Here is an 11,043-nt window from a genome sequence, read left to right as displayed (position 1 = left end):
CGCTTTCTGTACTCTCTTTTCCGAGCCCGTTCATGATCAACCCATGTACCCATATAAGTTCCTGTGGTCCCCATCTTTCCACCCAGGGCCGTCAACTCCTTTACATCCATAACGTATACGTTGCACCCAAAACCAGACGAATAATTATCAATGTTTTGTCGCGGACGCCAGTTATTATCAGGGTCTTTATAACAATGAAAGAAAACTGAGAGGTACTATGTTTTATGAAATCGATATGTTTGCGTGCAATTGTTATTTTTTTCGAATCCACGTAAAAAAAGAAAAAAAAAAAGAAATGAAAGTCATTTACAACTCCCTGTAACGCCGAATTAGAGCGTAGCTCTTGAGAAGGAGGAGGGGAGGGTACGGAGAGGGGGTTATGCCCCTCCTATCCTGCTCGCCTCCCGTTTAGGAGAAAAATTTCCGCCAAATTTAGGGGAAAAACTTTCCGCTAAATCCAGCGGGGAAATTTTGCCGCTCAATTTAGCGGGGAAATTTTCCCGCTCAATTTGGCAGGGAAATTTCCCCGCTAAATTTAGCAAGAAAAATTTTCCCGGTAAACTTAGCGGGGAACTTTTTCCGCTAAAATTAGCGGGGAAATATTTACGCTAAATTTAGCGGCGAAATTTACCCATATGCACCGGGCGGTTACGCCGACGCCGACGCCGCTCAAGGCGGAAACGGGCGCCTAAGAGCTGCGCTCTAAAAGAAACTTATTGACAAAGAAATAAAAGAAAGAAGAGCGTATGTCCTCCGTTGAACTTGCCGAGGTTGGCACATTTTTACGCTGGTTTCGAGCGCTGTCCTTGTTGCAGGAGCCTGTCTCGTTTGACTCCAACCGCCAGCGTACCGGTGGTGACCAGTCGACCAGTTGTGATGGCTGCGCCGGTGCGTTCTTGATCCATGCTTGCCGTTCAGTGTTAACGGCCGGGACAGGTCAGCAGACTTCTATGGACGACAGCTTCACCGATGTATTCCGGAGCCAAGGTTTCCCCAATCCGTTCGTTCTCCGCCCCGAACCTCGTCGTTGACCCTCCTCTTTTTTTCTTTCCTTTTATTTTCCTTTTCCTTCCTTCTAGTATTCTCTGGTTTTCTTTCTCTTTTCGTCGCCGTAACCATCACATCATAACAGTAAGGAGACAAACGCTTCCAACATGACACGCAACATCCAACTTGGCACTAATTTTATAGCAGAAAAATATATAGAGGAAACAGCATGCATGTTCCCGGAAGTTGGCTCAAACACTTTAGACAACTTCCACACTCCCAAAGAAGCAGGCTACGGCTACCCAGATGTATCCTTCTTTATGCAAGGTCTTTTCCTATATATTTATTTAGTCACTGAGCGCATCACGTCAGGCAATTATGGAATAGCATTACGCCAGTGCTGCTAACCTTAGGTATTTTCCCCTAGATCTAGAGATTTCTGTCATCGTTCCGGGGCAAATTGAAATTTGTTCAAATCTGAGATTTGTTTCTTAATGGGTTTGAGAGAGCTTTAGAGACACGTTCCTTCCCTTTTCCCTTCTCGTGCGGGGCAGCGGGAAAATGGCTTCCTTGTATATTGTCGTGGCCAGAGATAATCTCCAGTGGTAACAACAGATATTTTTAGGGGCAACGCAAGGCCAAAGTAACAGAGCTTAATTAAGTAAAAATATTTTGACGACGCAAGCTCAACCTTTTAATTGCCACCTATATACAGGAATCTAATCTTAAGCTACTCCCTAACGATAATCTCAATATTGAAACAAATTAACACAATTCCCGAAGATCTAGGAAAACCTAGGAGATTTCCCGATAAAATTCTGGGAAGAAACGATTGCGGAGGTTGGCAACACTGCATTACGCCTGCTACGTAACCTGGAAGAGCCGGAAAAGCAGAAACTGATAGCCAGACTTAAGCATTGGAAACGAGCACACTTTTTGGAAAAAGGGAGGAATCTGCATTCTACATAATTCCCAAGTCGGGCAAGAAAGCAGATAAAATACAAAATCTTCGCACTATATTCCTTATAACAGCACCACCTGATTTTCTAGGAAAGCTGATCCTCACCTGTCTCGCAGAGATCGTTGAGGATTAGGGAAAAAGCCAGTACTACGACGTAGCTCAGACCGGCCTACGACTGGGGCAATGTGCACATTTTATGTCTCTATCAGCTCGAAAACCTTCTTGTGAAGAAACTTCGCAGAACGAACAACGCCCTAGATATTTTAATTGCCCTAGATCCACAAAAGACCTTCGACAACATGGAGCGCTAAGCAAGTATCTAGACACTCGAGGAATGCGAGGCAACCACTCGCATATTTAATTACATTAGAAGCTCCCTGCGCAATCAAACTTCAGCAATCTCATCCGGAGCTCATCAGTCGAGAAATTTTACTTCTGTCTCTGTTCAAGCTTAAGTCATGCGGAATGAGACAAAGTAGCTCAAGAAAATTTAACGTCGGAAGCTGAAATTGTATGCAGCTGATACATCCCTTTGGGTCAATACCCGCGATTCATTACTCTACCTTGAGACCACCATAGTCACTGTGCAGAAGACCTTCAAAACCTTAAACCTGTATTTATTGGTTACAGGAATGAAGCCATCACCGAAGAAGACTGCCATCCCCCCGTATTGACCAGAAGACTGATGGGTCCTCATTTCAGAATAAATTAATACAAATATGCTCAAAATCACCTCAGTCAATTTCATGCCGCCTGAAATCAGCACCTCCAATCTCATCTTCCTCATTGAAACGCACTTCCGAAGAACAGGAGCCTGCACCGTTTGTGACCTTAGACAGGCAGTGTTGGCATTAGAGGACTGCCACCTCGCTGCCTGTTCCGGTCTCACAAGAGCGCAAATCGCACAGCTCGAAAGACTCCACCACGTGTACTTGTGTGCCATTACGGGTCCCCCTATCTTGTTCTCACTGCAGAAATCCTCCTCAGTCCCTGTGACCCCAATCGGGGCCAACGGGTCTCCTTTTTAAATTCAAATTTGCCGCCTCCGCAAACACTACTTTCTGCACACTCCGTGAGATGGCACTACTGGTCCAGCTAAAGTACCGCACAGCGCGTTCCAACTTTAATGGCATGTTCCGTGGAAATCGCGCGCCGTCGTCCTGGTGGTGAGTAATTTGTTTTTTCTCGAGCAATATGAACTAGAACGTTACTTACAGAGTGTCGCAGTCCTTTTGAAAGGTCGGAACACTATCTGAGAAGAGTTTAGTGTGAAATGTGCGTTGTTATTTGCTGCTAAGCGTTGTTTAGATTTGATGTCCTCAATTGGGTACTGTGGGTCCTAAGTACCACTTCATTGCTTTCAGCACCGTACCTGACTGACGAAGAAATTCAGGCCCTTCTGCAAGAAAGTGACGCTGATCTTACATACTCAGGGGACACCGATGCTCTTGCAATTGTTGTGGACGGCCATGGTGATACAGAACCTGAGAGTGATGAGAGTGACGACCGCCAAGACGATCAAAGTGACCAAAGGCCACCAACACTGACTCCGCCAAGGTGGAGGGGCAGAGCGTATGTATCATTTAGTATTTTTTCTATGCGTATGTCAAGTGAACTAGAAGAAACTCTGTGCACTGAAACCCACTTCTTATTTTTGAAATAAGATTTTCTGACATTACCGTCAGAGAAGAGGATGAAGTATCAAGCAGCCAGGCGCGCCAGGAGGCAGACACACTATTGAAATATTTTTTTAGATACTTTCAAGAGGACTTCTGGGAGGAATTAGCCCACCAGACAAATCTCTATTCCGTTCAGGAAAAAGGAAGGAGGTCAATTTAAACGGATTCAAGAGAGTTGAAGATGTTTGTTGGTATCCACATTGCCATGGGTGTACTGAAGCTCCCAAGAGTGCGGCTCTACTGGTACCAAGCGCTAGGTGTTGATCTGATTTGCTCAAGCAATGTCAAAAAACAGATTCTTTGAACTGAGAAGCACCATTCACTTTGTTGACAAGTTGTCGGTAGCCACAAAACAAAAGGAAGAATACAGGCTCTTTCTAGTAGAGCCTATCGTGAACTCGTTCAGAAATGCCTGCTTGGAGCTGCCCGATCTTGTGAACTATCAATCGATAAGCAGATGATTCCGTTTTCAGGGAGATGTCCCGCGCGGCAGTGTGTGCCTTCCAAGCTAAACCCTGTCGGCCTTAAAAGTTTTATAATGGCATCTCCGGTTGGCTTGGTTCTGAACTTTTCCATCTATGTTGGCAAGGGCGCAGTGTCTGATGATTACATGCGAGAGTTCGGACTTCTTGGGGGAAGCGTCGACAAGAAGTTTCTGGAAACATTAAGGAGGGACACCAAGTGACTTTCGTGTTCATTTACAGGTATTTCACGGGCCTGAAGATAGCTGAGCACCTCATTGAAAAAAAATAATTTTATGACCGGCACAGTGATGGCCAACCGTACTCGTGGCGTCGCCGGGACAATGCCGCCGGACTGGCCAATGCAGCGCGGTGAGTCACATTGTAAAGTACAAAATGACGACGAAATGTGCATTGTGAAGCGGAAAGACAACATAATTGCCTTGGTCATATTGCCACGCTCGTCAGCGAGCCACCGCGCGCGTGGCCGAGTGGTTACCGTGCTTGACTGTCGTGCAGAAAGTCTGGGTTCGATTCCACTCAGTGGAATGCTCTTTTATTTGTTCTTTCATTGCGTTCTCGGGAGTTCGAGAACATTCTCGTCAGATCGAGTTCTGAATGTTCCAGTCGCCGAACAATCTAGGCCGATTGTTCCAGAACCCAACGCGCGTACATAAGGGACTCCGCGTGCTGATCTGCAGTCAGTCTCGCCCCAGCGCTCGATCCTGTGGTCACGCCGACTTCGACGCCCGCGACGCTCTGCTCTTATCTTCTGTTTCCTTTTTATTTCTTGGGCACAAGTTCGCCCGATTAAACGTTTCAGTTTCCTCAGTTATTCTTTGTTTCCTCTTTTGTTCCTTCGTGACATTTTGGTGGAGGTGCGGGGTACCGCATGCCCGTGCAGCGTTCTCCTCCAAGGGACCGCAGTGCAAGTCCGATTCCCGGCTCGGTGAGAAGACCACTCACCGCAGAACCTGAAATTCGGACCAGCCGCCGCACCAAGAGAGAGGATCCTGAGTACGGTTTGCTCCTGGACAAGCCCAAGCCGCAGAAGACGACGATGGCCAACCAGTCGCAAGCCCCCGCCGCTTCTCCCGTCGTCTACATGCCCGTCGCACCGCGGACGGCTGCCCCCTTCCACGGTGAACTCTACGAAGACGTCGAAGACTGGATTGACCAGTATGAACGCGTTGCCCGCCACAATGGCTGGACCGACGAGCAACGCCTGCACAACGTTTACTTCTCGCTTGAGGAAACCGCCAAGCACTGGTACGAGAACCATGAGTCCTCTTTGACGTCGTGGGACATCTTCAAGACCGACCTGAAGGCTACGTTCGTCAACCACCACCGTCGAGAGAGAGCCGAGGACCTACTGCAAACCAGGACCCAGGGCCCCAATGAAAGCGTCACGAGCTTTGTGGAAGACGTGCTCCGCCTGAGCTCCCGCGCCGATCCTCAGGCCACCGAGGGAAAGAAGCTGCGCATTTTGATGCGGGGCGTGAAGGACGACATCTTCGGAGGCCTCGTCCGCAACCCGCCGGCAACCGTCGACGCCTTCGTCAGCGAGGCGACAAACATCGAGCCCGCCCTCCAAGCGCGCGCTTCCCACTACCAGCGGCAGCCAAGCGTCACTGCAACCGCGCTGCTTAGCGGTGAAAACGTGCCTGGTAAGGACATCCGCGAAATTATCCGGGAGGTTGTCCGGGAGGAACTGCGAAGGCTGCTGCCAACCACCAGCCGTCCGCCAACCATTTCCATCGCCGAGGCTGTCCGAGAAGAAGTGCATCGCGCGCTCCAACCAGAGGTTCCCGTCACCAGGGTGGCACCGGAGGAACCGACGTTGAGCTACGCCGCCATGGCCCGACGACCGCCGCAAGCTTCCCGCCAAGCCACGGCGCCACCCCGAAGAGACGCCCCAACGCCGCAGTACCCCCGACGGCAGGAAGATCAGGCGCACGTTCCCCCAGAGCGACCTGCGCCGAGGAAGACAGACGTCTGGAGGACGGCCGACCGACGCCCGCTGTGTTACCACTGCGGGGAAGCTGACCATGTGTACCGCCGATGCCCATACCGACAACTCGGGCTGCGCGGATTCCACCCAAGCGACCCGCGCCCCCGGTATGGTGAACGCCCTCGGGAGATCGACGAGTACCTGCGACGACCCCAGTCCCCCGAGCCTGCGTCACGCCGAGAGTTCCGGTCGCCGTCACCGCGACGTCCAGCTTCGCCGATGCACCGACCACGACGTGAAAGCCTGTCCCCCCTCGCTCCTCGCCGGGGAAACTAGGCGCGGCAACCCCTGGAGGTGGAGTTGCCGAAGACGACCGACGCCAAGATCCTCCACGAACATCGGGGGGCCCCCACTCGAACGCTACCAGAGACCAAAACGCAGCCGCTGCAGTGGTGTCCAATAACCTAAACGTCGTCATCGACGGCCACGACGCATCTGCACTCGTTGACACCGGAGCAGACTACTCAGTCTTGAGTGGGAGGCTCTCCCGCCGCCTTCGAAAAGTCATGACGCCGTGGGATGGACCCCAAATACGAACCGCCGGAGGACATCTCATCACGCCAGTCGGGAGATGCACTGCTCGCGTCGAGATCCACGGTGAAACGTGCCCTGTCAAGTTCGTCGTTCTGCAAGACTGTTCGAGGGACGTTATCCTGGGAATGGACTTTCTCTGCGAGTATGGCGCCGTTATCGACCACGGAACAAACCGGCTGACGCTACGAAAACCTGCTCCACCAGCGGAGGAGCCCCAAGCGTCGTCACCCACGGTCCGAGTCCTCGCAAACCACGTAAACCTACCACCGCGGTCGAGCGTTTTCGTACTTGTCGGGATCGATGAAGCTTCCGGTGGCGAAGTTCTTCTCGAGGGAAGCCTCCAATTGCTCCGGGGAAGAGGAATAGGCGTCGCAAGGGGAGTAGCTGAACTTCAGGATGGGCGGACTGTAGCCCTCGTGACGAACTTCCGAAACGAAACGCAACACCTCACGAAAGGTGCAGCCGTGCGCCACGTCGAGGAACTCCGAAACCCCGCCAAAATCACCGCGATTACTGACGAATCCTCGCCGCCCCTGCAAGACAGTACGTCGCCAGCACAGCTCGACATTGACCCTAAGCTTCCGGACCCTAAACGACGTCTGCTGCTCAACCTCCTCGCCGAATACCGTGACTGCTTTGCGACGTCGTCGAAGGTGCGCCAAACCGCCATCGCGAAACACCGCATCGTTACCAAGGACGACGCGCGCCCTGTGCATCGATCGCCGTACAGAGTCTCCGTTAAAGAAAGGGAGGTGATCCAGGAGCAAGTTCAAGAGATGCTGAACGACGACATAATCCAACCGTCAAGCAGTCCGTGGGCCTCTCCAGTTGTACTGGTTAAGAAGAAGGACGGAACGCTTAGGTTCTGCGTGGACTACCGGCAGCTGAACGCAGTGACGAAGAAAGACGTCTATCCACTCCCCCGCATCGACGACACGTTAGACCGGCTGCGCCACTCCCGATACTTTTCATCCATGGACCTGAAGAGCGGCTACTGGCAGATCGAAGTCGACGAACGGGACCGAGAGAAAACAGCTTTCGTCACGCCAGATGGGCTATACGAGTTCAAGGTGATGCCCTTCGGACTGTGCACGGCTCCAGCAACTTTCCAGCGTGTCATGGACACCGTACTGGCAGGACTGAAGTGGCAGAGCTGTCTCGTCTACCTCGATGACGTCGTAGTATTTTCCAGCGACTTCGACGAGCACTTGCGACGACTCCGAGCAGTTCTCCAAGCCATACGGACCGCCGGACTCACCCTGAAGCCGTCAAAGTGTCGGTTTGCTTATGACGAACTGAAGTTTCTAGGTCACGTGGTTAGTAACGAAGGCGTTCGCCCCGACCCAGAGAAGACTCGCGCCGTCGCAGCATTTCCAGTACCGACAGACAAGAAGGCCGTGCGAAGGTTTCTTGGACTATGTGCCTACTATCGGCGCTTCATCCGGGAGTTTGCAAGGATTTCCGCACCACTCACAAACCTCACAAAGGACGCCGAGAAGTTCGAATGGGCCGAGAAGCAGCAGCAGGCATTCGACGAGCTGAAGCGACGACTGCAGACTCCTCCTGTTCTAGGACATTTCGATCAAGATGCGGACACCGAAATTCACACGGACGCAAGTAACGCTGGACTTGGCGCGGTACTGGTTCAAGTGCAAGGGGGCACCGAGCGAGTTATCGCCTACGCAAGTCGGACACTGTCCAAGGCGGAGAAAAATTACTCCACGACTGAGAAAGAATGCCTTGCTGTCGTCTGGGCAATCACGAAGTTTCGTCCGTATTTGTACGGGAGCCCGTTCCGTGTAGTCACGGACCACCACTCGCTCTGCTGGCTTGCGAACCTCAAGGACCCGTCAGGACGCCTCGCTCGATGGAGTCTACGACTACAAGAGTTCAACATGACTGTGGTCTACAAGTCAGGCCGCAAGCACAGCGACGCCGACTGCCCGTCCAGAGCCCCCATCGAAACACCTTCCGGCAGCAGCAACGACGAAGACGACGAGTGCTTCCTAGGTGCAGTAAACACCGACGACATGTCACGACGTCAAAGAGACGATCCTGAGTTGCGCGCGCTAATCGAGCACCTCGAAGGACGAGGGGGTACTGTCCCCCGTGTCTTCTCGAGAGCCCTGCCGACTTTCGTCCTCCGACAAGGTGTACTTTACAAGGAGAACTTCGGAGACAACAGCACACCATGGCTGCTGGTAATCCCCACCGACCTTAGAGCGGAGATCTTCCAAGCCTGTCACGACGACCCGACGTCCGGACACCTTGGTTACAGCCGTACGCTGGCCCGAATTCGTGAAAGGTATTACTGGCCCAAGCTGCCGAAGACCGTTCACTTCTACACACGGTCCTGCCACGAGTGCCAGCGACGCAAGAAACCGCCGACGAAGCCGGCAGGTCTCCTGCATCCGATCGCTCCCCCGACCGTACCGTTCCAGCAGATCGGAATGGATCTACTTGGTCCTTTTCCACCATCGACGCAAGGAAACAGATGGATTATTGTCGCCACAGATTATCTCACACGGTATGCCGAAACGAAAGCCCTTCCTGTAGGGAGTGCTGTGGAAGTCGCCAAGTTCTTTATCGAATCTATCGTCCTCCGGCACGGCGCTCCCGAAGTTTTGATCTCTGACCGTGGATCGTCGTTCATGGCCCAGCTGACGCAAGAAATCCTTCGTCTCAGCCACACCAGCCATCGGCGCACAACGGCGTACCACCCGCAGACCAACGGGCTGACGGAGAGACTCAACAAGACCATCGCCGACATGATCTCCATGTACGTCGACGTGGAGCACAAGACATGGGACGAGGTGTTGCCGTACATCACATTTGCCTACAACACGGCCGTGCAAGAGACCACCGGGGTGACACCCTTCCAACTGGTTCATGGTCGTAAAGTAACGACAATGCTGGACGCGATGTTACCCCACCAACCGGCTCTCGACGGAAGCGACGACGCCCAGGTGGTTGCCCAACGGGCAGAAGAAGTCCGCCAGCTCGCCAGACACCGTATTCAAGCCCAACAACGTGTCGACACTGGCCGCTACAACCTTCGTCGTCGGGACGCCCACTTCCAGCCCGGAGACAGGGTGTGGGTGTGGACACCGATCCGCCGCCGTGGTCTCAGTGAGAAACTCCTAAAGCGCTACTTCGGACCCTACAAAGTACTTCGTCGACTCGGGGATCTGAACTACGAGGTGATGCCCGACGGAACACGGACTTCATCACGCCGCGCTCCACGACCGGAAGTCGTCCACGTCGTGCGCCTCAAGCCGTACTACGCGCGATAAGACTGCGAACTGTGATCTTGTGCACCGCTTGATAGGACTGTGTTTTGCGAGCCTCCGTATGTTCCCATTTTTTTCGTTTGTTTCGCTGTTTTGTTGCCTTTTACGTGGCATCGAGACGATGCCTTTTTAAAGGGGGGAGTAATGCCACGCTCGTCAGCGAGCCACCGCGCGCGTGGCCGAGTGGTTACCGTGCTTGACTGTCGTGCAGAAAGTCTGGGTTCGATTCCACTCAGTGGAATGCTCTTTTATTTGTTCTTTCATTGCGTTCTCGGGAGTTCGAGAACATTCTCGTCAGATCGAGTTCTGAATGTTCCAGTCGCCGAACAATCTAGGCCGATTGTTCCAGAACCCAACGCGCGTACATAAGGGACTCCGCGTGCTGATCTGCAGTCAGTCTCGCCCCAGCGCTCGATCCTGTGGTCACGCCGACTTCGACGCCCACGACGCTCTGCTCTTATCTTCTGTTTCCTTTTTATTTCTTGGGCACAAGTTCGCCCGATTAAACGTTTCAGTTTCCTCAGTTATTCTTTGTTTCCTCTTTTGTTCCTTCGTGACAATATCCACTGCATTTGGCACAGAGCCCGAAGGAAGTTGCGAGAGGTGGTTGAAAGATGAAAAGAAGAAAATAAAAGTGAAGCAACCCGATGCAGTTGCAAGGTACAACAGGTACATGGGCGGGGTTGATTTAATTAACAGGTTTGTCTCCTAATATGGGACTTCTTTGCGAACAAAGAAATGGACTGTCCGCGTCTGTGCCCACTTTTTAGACATGGCCCGATTTCACGGCTGTGAACGAGAGACTGTGAACGAGCTGACGTTCCAAAAGAGCGGAGACTATGCCTTTCTGACTTCAAAATGAACATTGCAATTTCACTCATTCAAGCAGAAATGCGGGGATCCAAGAGACTGCGAGAGCACGAAGAGGAGAGCAATGAAGAAGAGACTACACCCACTGGGCGGCAGAGGACAAAATCATTGTGATTTCTCCAAATGATGTAAGATACGACATAACAGGGCACTTCCCAAAGCACCAAAGGCTTGGATCACATAGGAGGTGTACGAATCCAGATTGCGCGGCAAAATCAAGGGCGAAATGCCTGAATTGTGCCGTATTTCT

This window comes from Ixodes scapularis, unplaced genomic scaffold (assembly GCF_016920785.2).
Source record: "Ixodes scapularis isolate PalLabHiFi unplaced genomic scaffold, ASM1692078v2 ptg001013l_1__unscaffolded, whole genome shotgun sequence".
NCBI lineage: Eukaryota > Metazoa > Arthropoda > Arachnida > Ixodida > Ixodidae > Ixodes > Ixodes scapularis.
This window is presented reverse-complemented; position numbering follows the sequence as displayed.